This window comes from Dreissena polymorpha, chromosome 6 (assembly GCF_020536995.1).
Source record: "Dreissena polymorpha isolate Duluth1 chromosome 6, UMN_Dpol_1.0, whole genome shotgun sequence".
In the NCBI taxonomy this organism is placed as follows: Eukaryota; Metazoa; Mollusca; class Bivalvia; order Myida; family Dreissenidae; genus Dreissena; species Dreissena polymorpha.
In genome coordinates this window covers 4,371,192-4,381,524 of record NC_068360.1, presented here as the reverse complement: position 1 = coordinate 4,381,524, position 10,333 = coordinate 4,371,192, and the positions used below count along the sequence as shown (strand labels likewise).

General features: G+C 36.3%; 1 long non-coding RNA gene across 1 annotated transcript; it reads right to left on the bottom strand.

Annotated features, from left to right (window-relative positions):
- Window positions 1–545: 545 nt before the first annotated feature.
- Window positions 546–8,733, bottom strand: LOC127833791 (uncharacterized). Its single transcript, XR_008027604.1, has 3 exons — window positions 8,621–8,733; window positions 2,340–2,438; window positions 546–646 (listed from the first exon to the last, which is right to left on the bottom strand). It is a non-coding gene; the product is annotated as an uncharacterized LOC127833791 (long non-coding RNA).
- Window positions 8,734–10,333: the final 1,600 nt, after the last annotated feature.

Here is a 10,333-nt window from a genome sequence, read left to right as displayed (position 1 = left end):
TGTCTTTAGGGTGATCTAAAGAACGCTTCCACTTTAGGGATCGATACCGAGACCTCCAAGCTGCTAAGTGGACACCATATCCTTTTCTCATCAGCCACCAAACAGCTTTGAATTCCTGATGCTAAAAAATACCACAAAAGCACAATTTTTTATTAGATCTTAAAGCTTGGAAGATATTAAACGATTTTTGTTATCAAGCAATAAATATGCTTTATTTGTTTTGGCTGCATTAATTTTTTTTATTAACAAAATTATACTTTTTGTACAAAATTATGTCCATATATTTATTACAATACATGGTTATCAAATAAGCATTTGCCCGTAAATTAGGTAGCATCTATTATCACATTATATTTCATTGTGATTGGGGATAAGATGGATATTCTTTAAACTTAGCTTGCTATGATTGTGCGTAAAACGTTCAATACAAATTATTATTTATTTAATCCATGCGACATTTATAAGTAATACCAGTACACTGTCACATCTATATGGCTTACCTCTTTCTTAATGACTACAAGTTGAGGTTGTTGTGGGCATAACATCCTTTCACCTCTCTGCAGGCAGATATCTTGGTGTTGTTCATACACACTGTCCGCTCCTCCGTTGTAAGGCATGGCCTGGTGGGTCTGGTTTAACTGACATTCTGAAAAGGTTCACGTGAATAACAGATAAATGTTAAAATGATTATTTGTAATAACTTGATTAACAATGCCATGCTTTATGGTATTTAAAAACTGTTCAATATATTTTAATAGCATTTCCAAAAAAATAATGCATGGTGACAAAGGAATATATGACTGAAAATTACATAATCTTACAGTCCTAGATATAAAGACTTGTACAAAACAATAATATCCAAAATGTGGCCACTGTTTGAATTGGTCATTGATTGTAAACTATCATACAACCAAGCCAGGCATCTATCGGAGGCAATTTTCTTGTTGATTTCATCATTTTGTGGCAGAATTTTCCATAAAGAGTGTGTAGTTTCTTAAAAAATACTTTTGACAATATGCGGTTGTCTGTTTAGTGGGACAGTCATGTTATATCTGCTATAAAAACTAACAAGAGCTGTCACCATAGGATGACTTATGCCCTCTATAAACGCTTGATAGAAGTTATGAGCTTTTTTTGAAACCTAAACACAGATTTTGAAACCTAAACACGGACCCTAAGTTCAAGGTCAAGGTCAGAGGGGTCAAAATTTGTGTGCGTATAGAAAGGCCTTGTCCGTATACACATGCATACCAAATATGAAGATTATATCTCAAGGGACATAGAAGTTAGGGGCATTTTTCAAAATCTAAATGCAGATTTCGAAACCTAAATGCGGACCCTAAGTTCAAGGTCAAGGTAAAAGGGGTAAAAAAATGTTTGCGTATGGAAAGGCCTTGTCCATATACACATGCATACCAAATATGAAGGTAATATCTCAAGGGACATAGAACTTATGAGCATTTTTCGAAACCTACATGTAGATTTCGAAACCTTAACGCAGACCCTAAGTTCAAGGTCAAGGTCACAGGGGTAAAATTTTGTGTGCGTATGCAAAGGCCTTGTCCATATACACATGCATACCAAATATGAAGGTTATATCTCAAGGGACATAGAAGTTATGAGCATTTTTCGAAACCTAAACGCAGATTTCGAAACCTAAACGACGACCCTAAGTTCAAAGTCAAGGTCACAGGGGTAAAAATTTGTGTGCGTATGCAAAGGCCTTGTCCATATACACATGCATACCAAATATGAAGGTTATATCTCAAGGGACATAGAAGTTATGAGCATTTTTCGAAACCTAAACGCAGATTTCGAAACCAAATGCGGACCCTAAGTTCAAGGTCAAGGTCACAGGGGTAAAAATGTGTATGCTTTTGGAAAGGCCTTGTCCATATACACATGCATACCAAATATGAAGGTTATATATCAAGGGACATAGAAGTTATGAGCTTTTTTCGAAACCTAAACGCAAAGTGTGACGTAAAGATAGACAGACGGACAGACACTCCGATCACTATATGCCACCTTGTCTTTGAAAAGGGGGCATAAAAACTACGTAAGCGCATAGTGGTCAAATATTTTAATTGTATATGTAAATTTTAGCAAAGAACTTTACATGCAAATTTTAGCATTGATTTTTGGATTGCCATATTAAAGAGTTCAAACTAATAATTTCATTATATTTTTCAGCAACCAAAAAGCACTCTGCAGTATGATAGAGAAAACATCCAGAGGGCTTTTCAGGCAATGTTGAAGTTTTATCTGCATACAGAGCATCAATGATGTACACTGTACCAGAATACCACTTAATACTTAAGATAAAACAAAGGACTCACCAAACGGACATTAGCTGAGTTCATCTGGAGTCGGCAAACAACATGTGCCCATTTTAAGACTCTTTGATGCAAAAAGTGATGAGGACATCTATACTGCCTCTGAAACATGTTGAGTGGGCAAAAGGTTTGTACCAGAAGACATTGAAAAGTTCCCATTTATTACATTGGTGACATGGGCAAAGTGTGACAAATGCCCACATAATAAAAGCTACATTTGACACATTTGAAACTGTGCTCAAATGTCAGTTACACTTAATTTCTGTGTCCACATTGCAAATAAATATGTTCTCAAGTTCACTATGTTACAATCATTGGAAAAGTTTCTCTGTGTTAAAATACACAGTGAATAATATTCATTTTTTGAATAAAATTTTATTTTATTTATTGTACATATTGATAAAATAGAATGTTAACTTATATACACTATTTAAATTTTTATGGCAATTGTTGCCAACCTTTCCTATTTTTGTTCCTTTTGTAACAACAGCACGATACAACGGAGTGACCTAGAATTAAGGAACGTTTGGACAATATATAACCAGTCTGCTTTTACGTTCATAATTCTCACACCCAATGGAAAAAATGTGACTGCAGGGCTTTTTTCCTGATTTGGGAAAAGGGGAAAACAATTCCCAAAGAAAGCTTGAAATATGGCAAAAATTGCATAATTTTAAAGAAATTTTTTTGGGGAAGGGGCCTATATAAGGCCGCTAAGGAAGGAAAACAATTCCTGGACTTTATCGTGGAATAATGATTTTTTAACGGATTTAATCTAAACTAATAGGTAATAAATCTGGGTTTTTTGCAAATTAGTTATTGATTATCAACAAGTATGGTTGGTTCTTGTGGAGTCATGGGTTTTTTTAGTCGCAGGTATGGAGAGCACGTAAAACCCTGTGATAGAACGTTAGCATAAGATGCAGCCCCTTACAGAAAATGTTTTGACACAGTCACCATTATTTTGCTGATCCAAAATGTGACAAAACAGGTCAATATATTATAATTCATCAACAATTTCCTCTTTTATGTTTTGTTCATATAATGTTCCTATGGAACACACAATAGTTTATTTATGAGAACTTTTGAATTTCATACTACACTTGTCTGTTGAATTTTTTTCACAAGAAATTAACCTCCCCTACAATGTCAGTTTTAAGGCTATTTATTGTATGCAAATCTTGAAATTGGAATTGCCAGAATGCAGGGTTCAACATAAACCTATTTTCAAGATAGCGGTTTGACACCACCAATACAATAGGTTATTTGTTATTAATAAGACGATTAACATTTGAAAACAAAAGAACAAATGTTTGAGTACAAAGGTTAATAATTATGTTTTTAATGATTCATAGTCATATATTCATCAAATATTTGTGGTGTAACAGCTTTATGAAAATTACCCACAACTCAACAAGCATATAGCATGTGTATCTGTAGAATCGGCCCTCTTAATGAAAACATCTAAATATTATAAGTGAAAAGATTGAAAAACATACATTTTAATAAGTCAATCTATAGCTTAATGTGTATTCTAGGACATAGCAACACAAACTGCATAAGAATCAGTAATGTTTCGCCAAAATACTGGTGAAACTAAGCACTATGTAGTAATCAGTATCATGTTACTGTACACTGACTGTTTATGATCATATTGGCCTGTCTGATTGGCTGCTAAGGTATGTTGCTATGCGCAAGTTCTTTTTCTTATGGAAAAACAAAACTCTTGTTTCTCTTCAACAATTTTTTTTCCATAAATAAGCGCCTTATACAACATTTGATAAACCTACTAATAAACTAAAAACAAACTAACACAATTCAATTATGTGTAATCATAATATCGGCCTGGAATAAACATGACCTAGGCTACTTTCAAATGAAAACTGGAAATCATGAGATAGTCATTAAAAAAACAGCTGTGGTGTAAACTGTATATTTCTACCTTAATTTGTTGGTCAGTTATAGTCATGCAAAGTTGACCGTTGTGTGTTTTACTGCGTTTCAATGCAAATCTACCTCTTTGGAAATGAAACCCTCATTGCCTTTAAACCTGATTTTCTCATAAAAGTTGAAATATTATTGAAAAACACTCAATATGAAAGTTTTAGCTAATAAAATTTCCTTTCCTGTGGTGTAAACTTATGTTTCTACATTATTTTATTCATCAGTTATAGTCATGTAAAGTTGACCGTTGTGTGTTATACTGGGTTTAAATGCAAATCTCTTTCCAGCTCATATAAAAACTTTGCAAAGTTGATGTGTTGAATCAAATACAAATAATTATATTTTGGAATATTTTTTTTTTACTTTCCAAACTATAATTCTTCTTTCTTGAAGATTTTTTTATTTTATAAATTCATTCTGCAAGCCTCAAAATTCATGTATTTTCTTATAAATTACTTTAGAAAAACACAGAGTCTCTCAAACAACTTCATTCATTTTCAAAATCAATTTTATTATTTCTTATAAAATTCTTACAATACTTGGTATTTCTATTACATTAATTCACCAAATGATTTATAAACATTTATATATACCGGTAACAATTTAATTGGATGTTGCATAATGTGCCATGAATATTCATATAATCAATTTGCATTTTGCATTTTATTACCGATCGAAATCCGGCATTGTCGGCGTCTTCAATAAGTCTTCAGTTCGTGTAATTATTTGCAAAATTCCAATTTTAGGCGGCTACTTTATTATCAAATACTCCATTTTATAATCTAATCGCCGACATATAACTTTATAACCCAGAAGTCGCCGACAAACCCGTGTATTCGTGTACCAAATTACAAAACGCCGAGGTAACATGGCACGTGCGCCAACGTCATCTGAAGACTACTGCTGCGTCCGGTAAACATGTTTATTCAAAGTGTCTAGAACCCGTGTTTCTTATCCCTAAATGTTAAATTAGTACGTGCGCTATTTATTATTATGTTGGTCAGTTCAAAGGCATATTGAAGACCGCCGACTGCGTCTTTGTTTTATTGCCCAATCAAGCACCGATAATCCAATATCCTGTGTATTACGAAACACAAACTTTAGATAAGCACGTGTGGGTTTTTAAAAACATTTGAGTGTACATGCCATTAAAGATATCGATGTAATTCTCGTATATGATCTCGGAAACAAACATTTATGATATAATGGAATCAAACAACAATAAGAATGAAATTGATTTACACCCAAATCATATTATATCCCTATGGAACGTGTTTATTTTTGCGGCATTTTTAATGAGTTATTAATACGTTTTCGGAAAATGTCAAAATTAAATAAGATTCGAGAATAGCAGTTATTTTAGGACATTACTAAATGCCCGAAGCGCGCACATCCCGGAACATGATTTACGCATGTCAAATGGTAAACCCTCGTCTTGATTGGTCGCCAATTGCATCATAACTTTAAATAGCAACATTACCGGATGTTTACTCGACAGTTTAGAAAAATGATGAACGCTGGTGTATATGCATTTCTGTTACACTTAAAACGTCATTTTAGGCATTTAAATAGCAAATTAAATCGTGCCTCGTAAAAAAGGCGTATATATCAGGTAATAGATAGGGTAGTAGAAATGCGTATATAACAGGGAATCGATACAGGCGTAGATACGCGTATTTGACAGAGAATCGATAGGGTCGTAGAAACGCGTACCTGTCAAGGGAAGGGTTAATAATTTTCTGAAGGGTGAGCGTTAATTGGATATTTTTGACAAAAAAACTGCATCACAGCATATGCCGTCTGGCCGAACTTGTTATCATACAAAATAAATTTAACACTTTATTTTTTCAACTTCTCACATTGACACTAAATCCAGAAACAAATTATTGTGGTCAAAAGAATTAATGTTTTTTGCCGGGTTATTCTAAACTGGTTGACTGACTGTACAGCTAGGTCCCATGATATATATCCTCGAAGGACCAAATTCCGTGGGGGTAAAAATCGATTTTTGAAAAGAAGTGAAAGTAAACAAACACAACACAAAATTGTGTACATACCTTGATGGAAAAATCCTCTATTTACATTTACCATACCGAATTTGGCAAATATGTGCTTAAATAAATAAGATTCGGCTTCGTAAAGTAGCCCTGGTCGAAGCTGTCTGCCATTTTTGTGAGAGGACCTAATTCCGGTGACGTCATTCAAAGGGAAATTACTCAAACCTTATGGTGCATTTAGGCCAAGCAACTGCTATTTGTTAGTTTTTCTGTATTTTTTTTTAACTTGGAAATATTCTTTAAATTTTTTATAACAGTCAAAATATATAAACTTATTTACAATTAGTTTATGCAATTGTATTTTCACTTGTTGTTTCTTCCTTATCACAACACAAACAGAGTAAAGTGTCACCCCTCCTTAGAGCTCCAACTTATAAATATTCTTTTAAAATAACTTTTTTAACAGTCAAACACATACATAGGTTAACTTATTTACAATTCATATGTGCCAGCAGTTTATTCTTCATGATCTTCATATTCAGCAATTAATTGCATATAATTGAAAAGATATGAAAAAGTAGTCTAAGGGATACGACCAGCAACCTAATAGAAAACATAGGTTGGCCTAACTGAAAAAACGAAAACGTCTGGTCTACTTCTACGAGTCAACTCCAGCCGACAATGCAAACGGACTGTCACATGTTTAAAAGCGAGTTTGGGACCAAATAAAGTGGTTTAAAGGGGGCCATGAATTAGGAATAGCAGAAAACATTCAAATTAAAGGGGCCTTTTTACAGATTTTGGCATTTTTTTAACTTATTCATTAAATGCTTTATATTGATAAATGTAAACATTGGATCGTAAAAGCTCCAGTAAAAAATCAAGAATAAAATTAAAAAAAGGAAAAGAACATTGCCCGGAGCAGGTTTCGAACCAGTGACCCCTGGAGTCCTGCCAGAGTCCTGAAGTAAAAACGCTTTAACCTACTGAGCTATTCCGCCGAGAACACATTTTAAACGTATTTTATACGTTATATAAGCAATCTTCGTAGTTTCACAAAATTTAACGACAAAAACAGAAATCTCCAAATTATTCAATCGTTTCGCGTTGCAACGCTTTATAATTTTTAGGTTTTAAAATCATCAAAAGATGCATATAATGGCTATATTAGAGCATGGTAAATGTTCAGTATTACTGTTTCCTCACAAATGTCATAACCAAAACGAAAATTTGCGAATCTGAAACAACTTTTTTCAATTTTGTCAATTTACCAAAGCGTGAAAAGATCCCTTTAAGGTGTGAGAAACATTATACACGAGTGTTACCTGTTTTGGTCTCATTTCGAGCGTCTTTTCGTAGGTGACAGTTGCGTTGGCATCTGTCAATATTAACCGAACTGCGCGTGCGTGACGTCATCTTAACTCTCGCGATACGAGACAAAAACAAGTGTCACCGGAATTCGGACCCCCACGGAATTCGGGCCTTCGAGGATATATACCTCAGTGACTGCAGAGTTGGCCTTATCGTCAATGCAGTATCTGTGAACGAGCTGCATTGCAAAGGAGATAGCCTCTTTGTTGTAGCGGTTGTTTTTCTCACATTTGATCGTACCTGTGGATAAGAGTACTGGGCTTTCGTTAATATTGAAACTGAAAGTAGTCTCATTTATAAGACGCGCAACGAATTTAGAGATAGTTTTTATATGGGCTATATCGTCTTATCGGGGAAAAGTCTCAAATGTGTTGGAAACCAGAAACGGAAAATTTAAAAATTGTTAAGCGATATACGTTGATACAACGCTATTCTTACTGCTTTTCGAAAAATTCATTGTTTTTGGCGCCATCATTGTTGTTGTTGTAGAAAACTACGCCGTAATATCTTGCATGTTGAAAGGGCTGTAGTCGACATATCGGTAGATGTGAGCTTGCATTTATCATCAGGCTAAGGGATACGACCAGCAACCTAATAGAAAAAATAGGTTGGCCTAACTGAAAAAACGAAAACTTCTGGTCTACTTCTACGAGTCAATTCCAGCCGACAATGCAAACGGACTGTCACATATTTAAAAGCGAGTTTGGGACTTAATAAAGGGGTTTAAAGGGGGCCATGAATTAGGAATAGCAGAAAACATTCAAATTAAGGTGTGAGAAACATTATACACGAGTGTTACCTGTTTTGGTCTCATTTCGAGCGTCTTTTCGTAGGTGACAGTTGCGTTGGCATCTGTCAATATTTACCGAACTGCGCGTGCGTGACAACATCTTAACTCTCGCGATACGAGACAAAAACAAATGTCACCGGAATTCGGACCCCCACGGAATTCGGGCCTTCGAGGATATATACCTCAGTGACTGCAGAGTTGGCCTTATCGTCAATGCAGTATCTGTGAACGAGCTGCATTGCGAAGGAGATAGCCTCTTTGTTGTAGCGGTTGTTTTTCTCACATTTGATCGTACCTGCGGATAAGAGTACTGGGCTGTAGTCGACATATCGGTAGGTGTGAGCTTGCATTTATCATCATGATTCCGTTGACCAGTCATAAGGAGACATGAGGGACGACGATGCAAAAATTCCTCATCAGTTCATGTCTGTTGTGTGTGGCTGAGAGTGATTCATCCATCGGAGGGGATGTTCACTCGTTTACATTGTCAATGCAGTTTTTTTTCTAACGACCTCGACGTCGACTTCACTCTAGCGTGTCCTGGAGGACAGTTTTGCATAAAGAGTCGTGCCTGGTGACGTGTCCAAACCAGCCAGCTGTCGTCGTTTGACGGTCGCCAGTAGAGCTCTTGTCGTCCTTTAAGTGTTGCAGTCTTGTTCCGGACGTACTCGTTGGTCTTGTGCTCCGTGTTGGAGATGCGGAGCAGTCTTCCGAGACATGTCAAGTTCAAGTGCTTGTACCCTGCGTTCTGTGTCCGCGTGAAGCGTCAAGGTCTCGCAGCCGGACAGTAGGATGGAGACTACGAGGGACTCGTAGAGCCTGTACATGTTGGGGAAGCTGATCGATGGAGCTTCATGTCCACAACCTGCTCAGTCTGGCCATCGCTGCGGTCGCCATAGCAATTCTTATTCGGACCTTGAGCAGCGGTACTGCAACCATCCTTTGACAGGGTATCGCCTAAGTGCTTGAAGCTGGTCACTTCTTCTAGCTTCTCTCTCCCATGGTGTTGTCTGCACTGGTGTTGGTCTTGCTGTTTATCATGATCGTTGACTTTTCTGTGCTCACCTCCATCCCGTAAGTAAGTAAGAACGTGCTATTTCAAATACATTCATTTGATGGCCTTATCAAAACAGTTTTAAGTGATTGTTTTAAACGTTCGGTCACGGACGGATGCACGAATGGACTGACGCACGAACGGACGGACAGATAGATAGATGCAAACATACATTAATGCACGCAAATTTACCAACAAACGGATGGATAAATAATTACATACAGATATGCACGCATACTTACATACAAACCTTTAAATTATTTATGGTAAATAATAACATGCTATTCTATATAAATCCTTATTCATGTGTTATTAACATTGCATTAAAATTTAATTTAGTTTTCATAATTGAAATAGATGACCTCTCTGGGATTTTGACTAGAAACAAATATTGCGCGAACGTGATATCGTTAATATCGGCGCGCTAACCAACTGCAAAAACCGCGGCTGACGAGAAGAATCGACAGTAAGTTGTTAATCGTCAAAGCGAGATGTCTCTATTTCAAATACCTTCAAGTGGGGAAATTGTGGTCTAGCGGTAGGATGCTGGTCTCGAATCCCGCTCGGGGCACTGGATTTTTCTGAGCAAAAAATGAATCCCACGCCTGCTCCTCTCCACTCACGTGTATACCTAAATGGGTACCTGTGAGCTTGCATCATCATCATCATTCCCTGAGAGTGAAATAACTCAATGTGCCGTGGCTGCCTTCGGCGCCATATGTAAACGGACGACTTAAATCCCAGTGATCGGGAGGTTAATGTGGAAGTCGGCTGAAGATGCATACGTTATCGAAGTAGACTATTAACCGCACCTTTATTTAATGGTCTAAACAATTTTGAG